Genomic DNA, 18751 nt, shown 5'->3' on the forward strand with positions numbered 1-18751 from the left:
ATGCAGACCGGGCCCCTGCCTTCGGTTGTGCAACTTGCTCATTTGCAGGAGGGCCTCCATGGTGGGGAGGCAGGTGGGGCTGGAATCCTGCCTGCATTCTGCTCACCAAGACTTGGGCCTGGTGCAGGGTTGCAACTGCCCCCAAGGAGGGGCACCTTTTCTGGTTCACAAAAAGGCACCATGTGGGCAGCACTGGCTTTGGAAACATGATGTTTGAAAACTTGATATTCAGAGGCTAGAAACCAATTTAAAATATCCTGACTGATGAGAGTGTATCTTGTACCTCAAGTGTATTAAGGCAGAAAAAAAAAAAAATCTTGGGGAAAAATCCTAAAGCATCAGGGCTGGAGTCTCAGAAAAAATTGTAGGATCAAAGAAGTGTGTATAGGTTCAAAATGCCTTTGGAATTCAGAGAGTAAGTCAGAAAAAGTTTGCTTCTGAAGAGTGTCAGCATGTGCAAACTACTTGAACTTATTATATATATACATGTATATATATATATATGGCCTTTGGGCAATTTTTTATAATTTTGACTTGCCATTTATTGCTCTCTGCATTACAAAAGAAGTGTCTATGGTTACTTCTCACAGGGCAGTCTATTTCCATTTCAGTAACACATTTAACTGAGATTTTGACCCCTTTTATTTACTCTCTCCTATAAAAGGAATAACCTCTCAGAATGTGATTATATAGCATGACAAAATATTTCACTATATAGTAAATTACATGCCATTTAAAAGATAGTGTTTTATTTAGGTCAACTGTACAGGGCCCAATGCCCTTTTTAAAATGTTCAAAGTATTTGATGGATTCATTGCTGAGTGCACTATAAATAAATACAACCTCAAATTCCAGACAATGAAAATGTACTAGGGGATCCATCAAAGCTACTGCCATTAATGATGCTTTTTTCAAGGTGATAGAGAGCCTGGACTAGTTGTCTGGAAGCCAAGTTCTAATTCCCAGCCCTGCCAGTAAAGGGGGGTGATTTTTCTCATGTCTCTTAATATGGGCTTTATTTTCCTCCTCTGTAAAATGAGGGAAGGGTTGAATAGCTCAGCATTCTTCAAAGTAGGTTTGAACATGGCATGCCAGTTCCAGAAGTTGTTAGGGATTATTTAGGGCGAAAAAAGTTTCCTTCCCTTGAAGCTTTCTCAAAATCTTCATGAGGACACAGTAAGCAGTGATTCTGTGAGCCATTTTCACAATGGAACATTTTGTTTAGGAGCATCTTGTATACCTTAGACTATAGTTCGAGAAATACTGAACTAGTTGGTCACTAGGACTCTTTCTACTCCCCCAGCTCTGTGATCTGGCTAAGTTTTGAGAAACGAGGCTCCTCTGTTTAGAGGACAGTGTAGTGACTCTCTTTCTCGTGCACCTCAAGGTCAGATCTAAAATATAATGTTTCCATTCTGCCATTAGTGTGAACCCGAAGCGTGGTTAGAAGAGCAAAGACCAGATTTCACTTGGGGATGTAGGCTTTAATTCTACTGAAGCCAAAAATAATATCTCATGTTCTCATGTCAAATTTAAAGCTATTCTTCACATTCGAAGAGAAAAGGAAGAGCTATTTGCTGGGGAGAAAAAGCCAAAACGGTCATGAATAATCTACTTCATTCCAATCAATTAGGAAGAAAAACGTGGTCCCCAAAGCATGTTTTGAATTGATATAGCTGAGAAACCAAAATAGACTGACTTACATTGAATTAGACTTACTATTTCAAGACTTGCTATATATTTATCCTTATTTGGTTGCTTTTCACAGAGTCGCATGACTGTGGAAATGAGAATGACCTTGAGAGGTCATGTAGTGCATCATCTCGTATCCGAGAGGATTTCACTCAAATTCTCTTAATTACAGACTCAACAGCAGGTCCGTCTTTGACTCCTGATTGTAGGGCCACCAGTTAACTTGGAGACATTCTGTCTTGCACATAATTTCTCTTAAAGGAATTGAGTTGTGCTGTGGTTATTGGAGCAGTATGTACTGGAGAAATTCAATGATGTGTTGTAGGTCAGTCAAATCCTCAGCTTCTGAGGAGAATGGTTAGACACAGTTCCACGTGTGGAGATTTCTATGTTTCATGCAACATGACCCAATGACCCTGGCCAAAGTAAAATGGACTAGATCACGTCCAGACCCAAAGCCAATCATCTGTAGGCCAGCAACTCTTTATTGCATAGTTCACCCCATCTGAAACACACATGGCGGCACGTGTTTTGACTACTCCTTCTCTCCTGAAACTCTGCTATTCTCTTTTCTATATCCTAAAGCTGTCCTACAAGGTCCCTTTCTCAGCCCCCCTCCCCTGGCTGGCACACTGTGGAGTGATTTCCCTGGTGCTGTCACTAGCCCTTATGGCCCCTTTGCTAGAATTGGAAAACTGTACCCCTCTCTCACATAAAGTTGTTTTATATTAGTAGGTCATTGAATATACACGTGTGCCACACACTTTCCCACTCACACACCCTCTAGAAGCTGAGGCCAACATGGTTGCCATGAGCTGAGCGGCTGGCTCTGCTTCCAATTATTACTTGCGGTGAGTTCCACCCCCACCCTCACCCCAAGCCCATGGTGCATTTCACTCCAAGAGTCAGATCTTATTCTGGGTGCTGGATGCTCCCTGTATGCCGTACCCTATTGTAATGCTAAAGCCCTAAATTGGCTGCATCATCGAGGGGTCAAACAGTACTAGGAAGTACTGTACTCTTATTTCAGTAGACTTTTGACAAAGTCCCTGCTTTCATGACTTTTTCAATAAGGTTGGTTGAGCCCCTATGCCCAGCGTATCAGCTTCTGTATCACCTGGAAGGAGGCCACGCTGCAGGTCTCTCTCCACAGCCCCGGCCATTTCAACACATCTGCAGGCAACTTGGACCTAGACCCTGAAAGGCATGCCTATTACACTGTATAAAATGCACAAAACAGGAAGGTTTAGTTTTTTTAACGAATGAGATGAATGAGAGAAATATCTCAAAATTATCTCAAAATTACATAGGCAGACTGGAAAAAAAGTCAAACACAAATACAATGAATTTTCACAGGGATCAATCAAATTTTCAGAAAATGCACAAGTATAGGATGGGGGAGATTTGGCCTAAAGTGCTTCCTGTGAAAAACCGTGGACTACTTAGCTGCCTATGATGCTGAAACGGCGAAGGTCATTGTGCTTCTGCCTGTGACAGGTGTCTCCTCTTAGCTCCAACAGCTCTGGTACGTCCTTGAGGGACCATCTTCACTGTGCAGAGCAGCTGTAGACAGAGTCACTTGACTGGTGGGAAATCTTAACTGTGTTACCTAAGAAAACTTGAGGCAAAGTGCTAAAGAAGGGGTAAGACTCTCCCAGGAAATAGGGAAAAATTACACTAGGTAGGATCTGGGTCTATAAATAAGAATCTTCTAAAAATTTGAAATGTCCCCAAATCGGAATTAGGTACCTTGAATTTAATTGTTTCCTATTACTAGGACTTTCTGTGCAGAAGTTAGGTTAGTATCTGATGGATATGACATAGAAGAGATTCCTGCCTGAGTGACAGGAACTCCCAAGAAGGCCTATGTTGCTGAACCTGGGCCAGATCATCTCTGCTGTCTCTGAAACCTGGTTTTGTCATCAGAGCAAGATTTATCTCTCAGGGAAGAATCACATTAATCAGGCTTGAGGTTAATATTGTGTAATGAAAAATATGGTAAGAGCCATAACAGGAAGCCAGGTAACAACAGAAAGTTGTGTGTGATACCCCTCTTTCAGGCTCAGGCAGATTAACTAGCCAAAAAATAAGTAAGGAAAACTTTCAGAATGCATTGAGGGGTCAGTAAGGTGGCCAGCTGTAAAATCAATCTTATAAAAATCTTTAGCTTTCCTATGTATTAGCTATTACTAATTAAAATACAGAACAGAGAAAAAAGATCCTACTGTGTGATGATCACAAAACTTTACTGACACATGAAAGAAGACCTTTAACTATGCCATATCTCTGCTTCAGAAAACTTAACTACACAAGTTGTCAATTTTTCTCAATTTATAAATTTAATGCATTTCCAGTTGAAATCCAAATAGGATATTTAAAAAAACTTGACAGGATGATTCAAAAATTCATCTGAATAATAAACATTCAAGAATGGTCAGGAAATTTTTTGAAAAAGCAGTATATGAGGGGGGACTTGCCTTGCAATGTTGAAATGCATGATAAGTTATATTAAAGTACTCGCTATAGCATAGGAGTAACTAACTAGATACAAGAAACAGAACAGTAAGTACCAAAATGGACTTAAATGTATCTGATAGCATAGTAAACAATTAAGATATTTCAAACCAATGGAGAAAGTAAAAAATGATTTGGGACAACTGGCCAATTATCTGGAAAAAAGTGTTTGAATTCTACCTCACGTTACAATGAAACCATAAAAGCAATGGAAGAGGGGCCAGCCTGGTGGCTCAGGCGGTTGGAGCTCCATGCTCCTAACTCCGAAGGCTGCCAGTTCGATTCCCACATGGGCCAGTGGGCTCTCAACCACAAGGTTGCCAGTTCAACTCCTCAAGTCCCACAAGGGATGGTGGGGCTCCGCCCCCTGCAACTAAGATTGAACACGGCACCTTGAGCTGAGCTGCTGGATGGCTCAGTTAGTTGGAGCGCGTCCTCTCAACCACAAGGCTGCCAGTTTGACTTCCCCAAGGGATGGTCGGGCAGCGCCCCCTGCAACTAACAACAGCAACTGGACCTGGAGCTGAGCTGCACCCTCCACGACTAAGACTGAAAGGACAACAACTTGACTTGGAAAAGGTCCTGGAAGTACACACTGTTCCCCAATAAAAAAGTCGTGTTCCCCTTCCTCCCAAGAAAAGCAATGGAAGAGAAAACATAGGCTACTATCTACTGGAATACATCCTTGAGTTGTGGAAGAACTTCTAAGCATGAAACCAAAGGAATAAGTATAGACCGACTTAACTATATAAATCTTAGAACTGCTTTACGGCAGACAGCATAAATTTACTAACTTAATTCCATCTTCCCTTTCATCCTTGCCTGCCCCTCACTTGCTTCTGGGAGTGGCCATGTGGTCAGTTCTGGCCAATGGGCATAAGCAAGAGTCAACTGGTGTTGTCTCTTCCTCCACCCTTCCTCCTTTTGCCTGGAATGCAGACCTGATGGCTAGTGCTGCAGCAGCCGTTTAGTGATCATAAGATGACGAGCAGGAGAAAGGCAATAGAGGGAAGGGATATGAGCCGTCATATTGTCAACCCTCTGAGTCAGTTCCAGCTGCTGCCTCTCTAATAGGTGCTTGTTATGTGAGATAATAAGCCAGTGGAGTGGACTTGTTGTTACATAAAAGTCAAATTCATTGTTAATTGAGTCTGCGCTTAAGGCAAAACACCATATGGCAATAAAAGGAAAATAACAAACTGGGGAAAATATTTGCAATACATATCACAAAAGTTAAATCTTATTAATATACAGACCTCTATAATAAATAAGAGACAGACGAGATGCCAATAAAAATGGCAAAGGATAGGAATAGGAAGACTTAAAAAAGAAATTCAGATGTCTAATAAATTCATGAAAAAATGTTCAGCTTCACTAATGATCAGAAAAATACAAATGAAAATAACAACCTAATGATTTATCAACTATAAAAACTGGCAAACACTGGAGCAATCTGGAAGCAATTGGCAAATGTTTCCATCGTCTTGGAATGTTCATGCCCTTTGGAACCTGTGCAGTGAAATGGTTAATGAAGTGCAAAGATTTGCTACAAGGATGTGTCAGGCAGTGCTGTTGGTAATTGCAAAATTATGGAAATGGGAGAAATATGCACTAATGGAACTCTGGTTAAATAAATTATGGGATCGCCCCACCTAAAAACAACGTATCCCTTAAACTGCTATAATAGAACGTATTTGTTGACGCACAAAGATCTTCATTATTTATTATTAAGTGAAGAGCAAGTTGAAAAACGCCTCCATAAAGATGAAACATGTCTAGTTTTGTTAATATGTATGTTTGTGTATTTATGACTGTGAAAAACGGCATGGAAGAAAATAAATGAAGGCCTTAATGTCATCCTGGGCTTGGTCCACATTTTCTGATTATTTCTATAATAAACATGCATTGCTTTTGAAATAAGAAAGTCATTATTGTAAAAATATTTCTTGGTGAGCACAGAGTTGGAAGAGGGGAATTAGAAGAATTGATTATTTAATGGTATCTGTCTGAGAGAAGCTGAGGTATCTGTCTCACTATCAGGATATCAGAACCTACTGAGTTATTCAAGCTTATTCCTCTGCAAGATAATTCTCTGAGCATAGTTACTGTCTGCTGCTGTGATCTTTCGCTGGCCTCTTCTGACTGACATATTTTTGCTTTAGATAGTTTAATATATACAGTCAAGCTAAAGCCAAGCCTTACAGTTCTAAGGATCCTTTTGCTTGTGAGGTGGTTTTTCATTTCTCTGTTCTAACCAGTACAAGGGATTTAAAGTTGAACTCTTTGAGAGTAACCTTATTTCCATGATTTCCAAGATTGTTGGCAGGGTGGGGGGGATGAGACTATACCTCATGGTAGCCCTAAATGTTGGCTGAGGGATAAGTTGGATTCTGATTGGTAAGATAAATAGTACTTTGCTTTAAAAGGAGGGAGCATTGAGAAGGCCACGGGCAACAGCAAATGATATTTGGCTAGCTTGATCTGCAAACTCCTGTTCTAACTTCCTAGGTTTCATTCTTCTTAATCCATCAAGCTGTAAGCAAGGATAGTATTTCCTTTACTGTTTTCTGTCGCTTCCAAGTAATACTAAAAATGACTATTACCCTTAAGGCAATTATCATCATGACCTTGCAAAAGCCACATGTGCCAGCTGGAAATTCTCCAAGATTTCTTTTCTTTTAATGATGGAAAATATTTGTTAAACAAAGAGCATGACTGATAGGGAGGTAGGTTGCATGGGAAATATTGCAATTTATTATAAGTGTATCGAGCAACCAGGGTCCGAGCAGAAGATAGAAAACCTCTCAGGTGGTTCAACAGAAGATTGTTTAATGAAGGAACTCTTTACAGAGGAGCAGGCAGGGTTAAGGGGACCAATAAGAGTGGGAAGCTGTTATAAACCCTGGGCCTGAAGGGAAGTGGGGGCCCAGTGAGATCTGGAGTCAGGTAGAAGGTGCTCTCCCTGGTAGGAGGTGAAGCCATGTAGGGCTGTGTCACGCCCAGACCCAGGCACCAATGCAGGAAGGGAAGAGGGAAAGACTGCCCTACTTCCTGCCCTCTAACATGCTCCGCTCGCTGCCTCCTACTGGCCAAATCCTAACAGAAATCAGTGGAAAGGGACCCCTCTCCCCCGAGAGATGTTCAGAGCACAGAGAAAGCAGGGAGCATGAGGAATATATCTGAAGGCACAAGTGGAGAATGACCAGCTCACTCCCAGAAGGAATGTTTTGTTCTTTGGAAGGAGATAACTCATTGAGGACAATTTTGACAATGCTTAGCTATGCTTCTTCAAGTTTCAGCTGTGAATGGTGTCAGGAATGTATCATTTTCAAGAGATAAAAAAAGTCAAGCCTGGTGAAATTTCAGAAAAACATTCTGTTATGGAACTGAATGTCTGTGTATACCCCAAATTCATACCCTGCAGCCGTGATCCCCAATGTGATAGCATTTGAAAGTGGGGTCTTTGAGGGATAATTATGGTTCGATAGGATCACGAGGGTAGGGCTCTCAGGATGGGATCCTTATAAGAGGAAGAGATTGGCTCTCGTTCTCTCATTCCACCATGTGAGGACACAGCGAGAGGGTGGCGAGCCAGGAAAAGAGCTCTCACCAGAACCTGCTCATGCTGGCACTTTGACCTTGGACTTCCAGCCTTTTAGCCTCCAGAACAATGAGAAATAAATTTCTGTGGTTTAAGGCCCCAGTCTGTGGTATTCTATTATGGCAGCTGAGTTGACTAGTCATAAACCTAAAATTAAAGATGCATTTATTGAAGACAGTACTTGCTATCACTTATCAAGCCCACGCTCAGTGCCAGGCATGGTGCCAGTGCTTACCTGCATGAGCTCATGTAATCCCCTCACCTGTGGGGTAGGTACTGTTATCTCACTTGTCAGGGGAGGAAACTGTTGCCCATCGAATTTGTCACCTCTTGCTCCAGGTCACATGGCCAGCCAGGCAGAAGCCTTCTGTCACGGGAGGGTAGGCTGTTGGACCTGGCAGCAGGCGCTGCTTCACACTGGGTGGGACCGTGCAAATGCCTCAGGTGTTAAGGGCAGCGGCCGGAGACCCTCAGTCACAGGAGGGCTGTGTAGACCCGACAGACCCTGGGGGAGCTGGCGGTTTGCTTGCTTACTGTCTAGTTTCTCTTACTGGGATGATGGTAGGACTTGGTGGGTCTTGTTCATCACTATATCCTTAGTTCCTGGCATACACTAAGGGCCCAGTAATGTTTGTGAAGTGAATACCTGACTGGCATCCGATAGGATAGATGTTTGTAACTTACATTCTTCCAGCCAATCACACTGTGGTCACCTTCATTAAAGGGAAGCACAACTCACCTTTTTAGATCCGTGGCTTGGAGGTGTGCTTGAACACAGAGAACGGTTGCCGCTTCTGGTCTCGAGGACTGAGGTCAGCAGCCCAGTACAGCAGGCTCTGGAAGGGTGCTGTGAAAGGACGCTTGTGCAGCGGGGCCAGCATCAGCAGCACGATGCCAGAGGCAGAGAGGGTCACGGCACAGGTGCAGAACCAATCAGATTTCACTGTCTGTAAGATGTGTGGCCTGACCATATAGGAAGATGGAAAGAATTCAAATTCAGCAGGTAATGAGGACTAGAGAAGGCTAATTGAAACCTTAAGGAGTGCAGGTCTCCATCATGCCCCATCAGGCAGGAATGTTGGAAGATGTTTTGGAAGGTTAGGTCATGCTGCCACTTGAACTCAGGTGTCTTCAAGATTAACACCCTCTGTAAGGTGAGGACTTGGAGTTCCCATTATCGGATGACAGGAAAGGCTCCTGGGTCCACCACTGATGCAGCGAGGATCACTCAGCACAAATGCAGGCTCAGACAAATGCAGTCTCCTCCAGGACTTGGCTGCCTGGCCAAGTAGTGATCTCAACACCCTGAGAAGACGACCCAGGTTTTCTGGGGATGATGAAATTGTTCTCTGATGGGTGTGAGGCAGGATAGGTATCTTAGGAAACTGACAACCCCTTCCAGAATACAACAGTGAGGCACCTCACTGGTTACACACGTAACAAATAAATGACTATATCTGGCACCTCCGGCTGGAGAAGCATAAGAACCAGTTTCTTCCAGCTATGCTAATCCCCTTGACAGGGGATTATCCTTTAGCTAATTATGATGTCATTGGAACTTCATTTTCATTGCAGTTACTATCACTCCCAGCATGCATCTGACTCCATGATAGTTCTGGAAGTGACGAATAAGGTAGAAAGAGCGGAAACTGAGGATCCCACCCACTGGGAGGAAACTCACAAGCCATATCCATGGGATGTCCCCAAATCCTGCCCCCAAGAGGTATAAATACCCCTGGTCAGGACTTCCTTGTTGTGGGGACAGAGCCCCAGAGACCAGTTTCCAGGCTCTCAGCCTCACGTGGAAAGGTGCTGGCTCTGGTAGTAGATGGCTGTCAGCTGTGGCTAGTTGGCCATCAGCTGTAACCATTGAACCATGGGCCACTAATATAACTGCCACAGCTACGTTGGGGAGTGGAGTTGAGGGGAGTCGAGGAGAGTCAGTCGGTTGGCCGAAAAGTGGACAGCAGGTTGCACGTCGTGTGAATCTAGCCTCCAGTGAGACTATAGTGGTGTGACTCCCCTATCTATGGCTATGTGGGTGTTCCTTTTTGGCCTAGCCACATCCTGCATTCTTATGTGGGGAGCGGGAGCAGAGACTTTGCAGGCCGCCCCGCGTACAAATGGCGCAGTGAGCAGGGTGTGGTGTCGGCCGAAACTCTCCGGAATGTACTGGAGCAGTTTATAAGTATAAAAGCTCAGTTTCGTAAGCAGGGTACGGTGCCAGCCAAAACCTACCAAAGCATGGTGGAGCGGTTTGTGCGTGTGAGAGCTCAGCTTTAGGAAGCCCAGGAGGAGCGACACCGGGAATGGGAGGAGCGGTCTGCCTGGGAGACTCAAGCCTCCAGCTGGCACACCACCCTCTTGGCCATGGAAGGCGTTGCCTTCATTTTGGTGATCTGCTGCGGCCTTAGGCTCCGAGGGTTGTGGACATCTTCCATGGAGGCCTGCACCCACTCAGACACCTGGCATGGCGAGCAAGTTTCCTACCAGGTAGTCTGACTCTGGGCAGGAGGACGTGTGGCCCCTACACAGTGTGTGGTGTCCAGTGGCCACTGTTTTCAGGAGTTGGACCCCCAAGGAGGGGTGGGAGGACATGGACGGCTCTCCAGCCAGAGTGGAGAGGGCCCTGCAGGCTCTGGCTGAGCAGTTGCCGGAGGAGGAGAAGGCTACAGCTGGCCGCATGGGCTGGATGTTCCTCACGGCCTTGAGTCTCAACATGGAAAATGCGCTTAATGAAATGGCCCAGGTGCCGGACCAGGTGTCCCGGTTGGAAGCGCTGGAAGCTCGGGTCCGCCTGTTAGAAGAGGGGCCCCACAGTGGAGAGACTCTGAGACAGAGGCGGAGGAAGCAAGTGGAGACAATGTAGCTCCCAACCCCCAAGCCCGGCCAATCTTGAAGCAAAGGGTAAACCGTGAGCAACCTTTGGGCCCCGGGGGCGCTGCTGCCGGCAACCCAACTGTGACTGAGTTCACAACCTACACCCCTTACACTCCCACTGAGTTGCAGGAGCTGGGGAGGCGGTGTACGACAGTGCCCTGGAGAGCCAGTCTCGGCTTGGCTACTACGTTTATGGGATGAGGGGCAGACACATTCTCTGCTCCCCAGGTGAGATGGAAAAGCTAGCCTGTGACAGCATCCGTCCCTGCGACAAAGTTATAGAACTGCCATAGGTTGGCCCACGACCAGGGCAACCATTCTCTAATGAGTGGTTCACTGCTGCGGTACGCACAGTATGGGGACAGGCTGGCGAGCTGCCAGACACTGTGAGTCAATGGCAGTCACATACGGAACTTACTCAAATCATCCGTGAAATGGGTATGAGACATGCTATTTTCAACCCTAATATGCAGGGGCTGGATGAAGCTTTTTACAGCCAGCATGAGAGATCTGGTTTTGGATACTGCACCTGCGAGTGCTTTTGGATCCTTGGTTGCCATTCTTACATCTTATATGGGGCGACGGATCATGAAGTTACAAATGCCATGGCCACCCTAGGGGATGTTGAAAGCCGGAGGTGAAGGAAGTTAAGACAGGAGGTCCACGCAGTTGAGACCTGGAAGCCCAAATCAAAAGTAAAGGGGCGAGGTGGCGGGCCTCAGAGAGTAAGCCGCGCACAGACGTGGCGTGATCTTGTGGCAGCAGGGGTCGATCGGGAGAAAATAGACGAAAAACCCAATGCACTCCTGCTGGAACTCTGGAAACAGTTGCGTCCGGAACAGCAATTCTGGAGAAGCCTGAGAAAGCGCGACCCGTGTTCCTCCACGGACTTCATGTGGCCGCTTGAGGCCGATTCCTTTCAGCTTGATTAGGGGTGGGGCCAAGGTACCCAGTCAGAGGGGACGAGCAGGACCGGAGGCTCCACGTGGAACTGTTCATACATTGGTCCCCTTCTAATGTGCAGAGGGTTTTTAGCCCTAGTTGACACTGGTGCAGACTGCAGTCTTGTTTATGGGAACCCAGAAACTATTCCCTGGACCAGCAATCTGCATTGATAGCTACGGGGGAAAGACTGTGACTGTAAAAGCTGTTTCCTTATCACTGGGTATAGGAAGGCTTCCCACCGTACCTACAAGGTGTATGTCTCCCCCCGTTCCGGAGTATATTCTAGGGGTGGATGTGCTACTACATGGCCTCAGCTTACAGACGTTGGTAGGAGAGTTCCGTCTCCGGATCTGGGTGGTGAAGCGGTGACACGTGGGCATGCTCACCACCCTCCTCAAGTGTTGCCACAGCCCTGGTGCGTGGTTACAGTGCGACAGTACCGCCTGCCAGGTACTGCCATACAGTTTTGGAATTGGAGAAGGCACATGTTGTGAGGCCGACGCACAGTCCCTTGAACTCCCCAGTATGGCCTGTCAAGAAGCCAGATGGGCCCTGGCGAATGACTGTGACTACAGGGAGTTAAATAAGGTGACACCACCCTTGCCCGCTGCAGTGCCTTCAAATCACGATTTAATGGATCGTCTGACTGTCTGCCTGGGGATATATCACTATGTAGTGGACGTAACCAATGCTTTTTTCTCCATTGACATTGCACCCGAGTGTCAAGAGCAGTTTGCTTTTACTTGGGACGGGCGGCAGTGGACTTTTCAAGTCCTTCCGCAAGGATACTTGCACAGCCCCACTATCTGCCATAGGCTCGTGGCCCAGGATTTGGCACAGTGGGATTGCCCGTCCTCTGTGGTATTGTTTCGTTATGTCAATGATATTTTATTAACATCAGATTCTCTTTCTGATTTAGAGCAAGCAGCTCCCTCTCTTCTCTGCCACCTGAAGTCACGTGGCTGGGGGGTGAATGAGGAAAAGGTCCAAGGCCCTGGCTTATCTGTCAAATTTTTGGGTGTTGTGTGGTCAGGTGCCGATAGGCTAATATGGCACAGGGACCCTCGCGAAGATGCTTGTCGCGTAGATTGTGAGGCGAGACCCTGTAGGGGTGGAGTGTGGCGACAGAGCCCCAGAGAGCAGTTTCCAGGCTCTCGGCCTCACGTGGAAAGGTGCTGGCTCGGGTAGTAGATGGCCGTCAGCTGTGGCTAGTTGGCCGTCAGCTGTAACCCTTGAGCCATTGGCCACTGATATAACTGCCACGGCTGCGTTGGGGAGTGGAATCGAGGAGAGTCGGTCGGTTGGCAGAAAAGCGGACAGCAGGTCGCACGTCGTGTGAATCCAGCCTCCAGTGAGACTATAGTGGTGTGACTCCCCTACCTATGGCTGCGTGGGTGTTCCTTTTTGGCCTCACCGTATCCTGCGTTCTTATGCGGGGAGGGGGAACAGAGTCCCTGCAGGCCGCCCCGCGTGACAAATGGTGCAGCGAGCAGGGTCGCCCGCAAGACAGAGATATTGAAGTAAGCCAATCTGTAATACTCAGATTTTTGTGTAGTTTAGGGATATATTTGAAATCATTGAGAAAATCTGAGTGTACTTGGATCTCATTGTTTGTACTAGAATTGAACGTATTAGAACAAAGGTGGACTAGCCTTATGATTCCAATTTAAAATGTGTAATTAAGTAATAGATTTTGGACTTGTGATTTAATTAAGTACAAAAAAGTTGATTAAATTTATAAACAAATTGGAATATTTAAGTGAACTTGAGTGTCATAGTTTTTATAGTTTAATTTATTAGATTTATTACAGCTGTTTAAATACTTGGAAAGGCTTTGCTGCTTAGGATAGGCATTTGAAGTAGTTCAAAAGAAAACAGAAGGCATTAAATTTATAACTGCAGATTTACATATTTGAAGAAATTTAATTAACCAAGATGTAAATGGCAATGATTGTTTAAGGGAGTTTAGTCTGTTTAACTTAATATAATTAGTCATTAATGAAAGAAAAAGTAAAATTAATTATTTTTGTTTAACTAGATGTATAAGTAGACTAAGAGTTGTAATTTGAACCTGGAGGTGCAAGGAAAACTTGGTGTGAAAATCTGGCATGCCTTTCTCCTTTTCAGTTCCCTAAAGCTTTTGCCCAAGAGAGTCAGGGATCCCCGTGGCTTATGAGATTAGTGGAGGAGTTGCTCACGTGGCCTTGGGGACAAGCAGTGAGATATGCCAGGGACCTAGACTGCTTACAAGGTCAAAAGGAGATACGGCTCTGCCTCTGAGGTAGGTATATCATAAGAAAGCCACTCTCTTTTCCCAAACAGAGATTTCCTCAGAGACAGGGGCCAGCATTGGATGGAACAAAACCATACATGTCAGATACCACCCCACCACCAAACTTGCCCACTTCATGCTTTTGCTTCGTTAAGAACCTTGGTCCTGATATAAGCAAAAGTAATTTTAGCTATTACTCTTTGTCCAGTGCTGTGAAGACACCATTCCCATTTTCCTCTGCTTCAAGTTCATTTGGTAGCTGGTCTAAAGGAACTAATATTTTTATTTTAAAGATGATGAGCATTACTCAGCTTTTAATAACGCATGGACCTGGGGCCTGATGGGACATCACAGAAAGTGCACTTATCTGGCTGGCAGCTATTTGAAGTGGAGTGGCACATTTTGAGCTAAGGAATGAAGCAGCCCCCAAAGAGAAGAGTCAGCACTATAGGATGACACACCGGCTGTATCTCAGTCATTCACTGGCTTATTCAGCTACAATCACACCTGGATACATAAACTATAAGCAGCATCTCCAAATAAAGACCCATCGCAAGACAGAGAAGGACAAGAACGATATGAAGGTGGTAGGTGCCCATTAAGAACCTGTAGACTTGCATGGACGCTCCAGGGGTTACTGGTGTTTCAGAGCTGGCTCTAATGAAGCACATTGCCCTCTGTACAGTAATTTTAGTTCAGCTGAGCAAAGGTAAAACCTAAATTATGTGGATTCCAATTAAATGGGTGGGGGACTGAGTCAAAGATCCGTTCCTCCATTAAAAAGTGATGTATTCTAGACCAAGTGTGTAAACAAAATTGGAGTGGTATAATTAATATGCACATGAACAGTAAAAGGCATGAGTGAGTTTTTTCACAACATTTTTATTAAGATGGAGTGGAAATAATATTGAATGTCAAAACCAACCAACCAACCAACAAAGTGTGAAAAGAAAAAGATGGAATGGAGACAAAGGAAATGATATTCTCAAAGATTCAGAAATATGTTTGAGCCTCTTCTGGGAAAGCTCCCTTATTCCCCCAGAGATAGATAGAATAATAGAATCATAAGATAGAAGCATCTTTTCCACACTCCCAGGGTGCATCAGGCACCTCCTTTACACACCCGCTCTCCACACTGTTTTGAGACCATCAGTTGTTACCTTTCTCCCCCTTTCTAGACCAAGAGATCCTTGAGGGTGGGAACTATGTCTGTTTTTGTATTCAGCACCTACCCCCATCCCAGGTGCCCAGCAGACGCTGCGTAGATGTCTCCTGTATGACTAAGGGATTGGTCCATGTGTGAGACGCAATGGGCTTGTATTAGGTGCAATGGACATGGTGGATTGACCCTCATTACTTATTTCAATCTCCTTCCAGGGGCTTTCCTGGACTGCAGAGGCTAGAAAGCCTATAGCTACATTCTCAGATTTCACATGCAGCCAGTATTCTACCAATTATATGCACTTTCCTGAAGTGGAAAGTGAGATGGGGGCCACCTTTTCCACCTTGATTGTTGCTATTGGCAAGCAAGGTTGTGGATAAGTTGAGTTTATTCTGAAGTTTCTAGTCCCTCGTGTGACGAATTTTGAGTGTTGGGGTGTCTGGGTGGCTCCCTGATATCTGGATTGCAGCTGTGCTGGGATGTTTTTGAACTCAGCACTTCCAGTGGCAGCCTCCTGCAGCCCACCGGCCTGATTGTGGCAGAGGTAGAACTCTGCTGGAGATCTAGTTTGGTGGTCTTACTTCAGGGTCATCCCTGCAGGTCAGCCAAAGAAGGCTCCTCCAGCCTCCCCAAAATTCTTTAAACCCCGAATTCTCTGCGTTAAATCTCTTTTTGATTAAGGTAACTGGAGTGGTTTCTGTCTCCCACCTCTGAACTCTGACGGACAAAGTAGGAAGGAGAAAGGGATCCGCTGAAGGAAAATTCAAAGGAAGGCTTGATAGGGCTTGACAATACGATGTGAAGAGCAAAGGAGATAAGACAACCAGAGGAGGTCCTGGAGATGGGAAGCAAGCCAAACCCAAACATAAGGGGTAAGTGAGGTTTGTTCAGGTTTAGACTCAGCATTCACTAGGATAATGGGCAAAAGGGCTGGAGAGTGATAGGATCTGCACACATAGATTTAAGTCATCAGCAGAAATATACTAACTAAAAGTGCGTGTGGGTAGATAAGCTCCTTGAAGAACACATTGTAGAGAATAGAACTGAGAACCATTTCTTATTAATATTTACAGGTTTAAAATAGAAGTATAACATACAGTAACAGGCCCATATCTTCAATACTCAGTTCAATGAATGTTTGCAGAGTACACACAATTGAGTAGATTAAGATATAAAACATTACAAGTACCCAGAACCCTCCCTCATGCTTCCTCCCAGGCAAGACCTTTCCCATGGTAACTATGCTCTGATCACTGTTACTGCAGATTTTTTCCTAGTTTTTAAATTTCTTATAAATGAAGTCATGCAGTATGTATTCTTTTGTTTGTGTTTTTTTAAAAAACTTAACATGGCATTTGTGAAATTCATCCATGCAGAGCATTTACCAATAGTTTGTTCATTTATATTGCTCTATACATAGCATCCCTTGGCATGACTATTTCACAATTTATTTATGTATTCTACTCTTGACGGCTATTCGTAGTATTTTTAGTTTGGCATAATAAGAATAGTTGTACAATGAACACTCTTGTACATGTCTTTTGATGCATTTCTGTTGAGTATATACCTAGAGTGGAATTTTTGGGTAACGGTATGTGTTTCGCAGATTCTGCCAATTTTCTAAAGTGTGTTTTTTTTTTTCTTTCGCAGTTAGCTTTTGCTGGATAACAAATAATTGTTCTGTGGGTCAGTGTAGTGAACTGGACTAATCAGGGATGGTTCATTTGTGGTCTGTGTGTGTCGGCGGGTGGTTTATGTCCTCATTCACTTGGCTGGTTGTCAGTAGGCATGATAGAGGTAACTAGACCATGGGTCACTCATCATGTGACAAGCTGGCCTGTGCTTATTTCACATGCTGGTGGTGGCAGGGTTGCCAAGAGCAGCAAAAGAGAACAAATTTCAACAAACTGACTCTTTTCAAGCCTCTTCCAGTGTCACATTTGCTAATGCCCCACTGGCCAAAGCATGTCACATGGCCAACCCCAGATTCAAGGAATGGAGAAATAGGCCTTTTGGAGAAAGCAAGTGCAAAGTCAGATTGTATGTGCTGATTGCAAATGCGTACACAGATGCTAAGAATACGTGGCCATTTTAAAAGTTGCCCCAGTATTTGCACCATTTTGCCTCTTATCAGCAGATGAGAGGGCCACCACTCATATCCTGACCAATCCTTACAGTCCCTTTCATATGAGCCTTTCTGCTGAGTGAGTGGTGGCATTTTATTGTGCTTTAATTTTCGTTTTCCTGATGACTAATGTAATCAAACACCTTTTTATGTACTGACTGAGCATTTGGATACATCCTGTTTTGAAGAGACCATTCAAGCCCTTAGTCCATTTTTCAATTGGAATCTCTACCTTCTCAGCTATTTATAGGATATATATGTATATTCATTAATTATGTGTTCTCACAGCTTCTCACTTGCCTTTTCATTATTTTCATTATTTTAATGGTGTCTTGAAAAACAGAAACTTTTCATTTTAATAAAATCCAGTTTTCTACCTTCTCCTTTACATTTAGTGTCTATGTTCTGTTTAAGAACTCTTTGCTCACCCCAGGTGATGAAGACGTTGTCCTAGGTTATCTTCTAGAAGCTGTAATATTTTTACATTTAGTTCTATGATCCATTTGGAACTGATTTTGGGGTGTAGGTAGGGGATTTAGGTTAAGTTTTTCCCATATTGACCCACCACCATTTATTGGAAAGACCACTTTTTTTTCTGAATTCTCTGTTACAGTCCAGTGATCTGTTTTATTTTGTTTTTCACTAATGCCAGTTATTTAATTTAGCTTTGTAATAAATCTTGTATAGGTCTTCCAACATTTTTTCCTTCATCCAAATATTTTTTCCCTTTTCTTGCCCTTTGCATTTCCATGTAAATTTTAAAATCAATTTATCAATCTCCAATTTGTCAGAAAAGATATTTTTTTATTGGGATTGCATTGAATCTACAGATTGATTTGGATAGAATTAACCCTTAAATATTGGGTCTTCTGATCTATGAACTTGGTGCGTTCTTTTATTTACTTAGGTCTATTTAAAATTCTCTGTTATGTTTTGAAGTGTTCAGTGTAAAGAACTGACACATCTTCTATTTGATTTATTCCTATCTATTTCATGATTTTTGCTGTTGTAAATGGCATTGTCTTCTAAGTTTCATTTTCTAATTTTTATTCAAGCATAGAGAAATCTAGTGTTTGCTTCAGAGTTGTCTTATTGTTGCCCCATGTGAGGGTAATATGTCTTTTTTCTCTATTTACTGTTAAGACTTTTTCCCCCTTCATCTCTAGCTTTCAGTAGTCTCATTATGACGTGCCTAAGCATGGTTTACTTTTATATTCATCTTGCTTAGAGATCCTAGAATTTCTTGATTCTGTGGCTTGATAACTTTTGTCAGTTTTGGGAAATAGTTTCTGCCTCATTCTTTCTCCTCTCTTGGAATGTTAATTACACATACTTGTATATTAGAATTTTCCACCATGTCCCATGTATCTCTTTAACTCTTTTCTCCATTTTTCCCCTCTGTGCTTCATTTTAGATTTTTGAACTGGCCTATCTTCCAGTTTGCCAATTCTCTCTACCACTTTTCATCTACCATTAAATGTAGGATTTTGAATTCTCAATTCAGTTATTATGTTTTTCAGTTCTAGAATTGCCATTTAATACCTTCTTATTATAGATTCC

The sequence above is a fragment of the Rhinolophus ferrumequinum genome, chromosome 3 (genome assembly GCF_004115265.2).
Source record: "Rhinolophus ferrumequinum isolate MPI-CBG mRhiFer1 chromosome 3, mRhiFer1_v1.p, whole genome shotgun sequence".
Taxonomy (NCBI): domain Eukaryota; kingdom Metazoa; phylum Chordata; class Mammalia; order Chiroptera; family Rhinolophidae; genus Rhinolophus; species Rhinolophus ferrumequinum.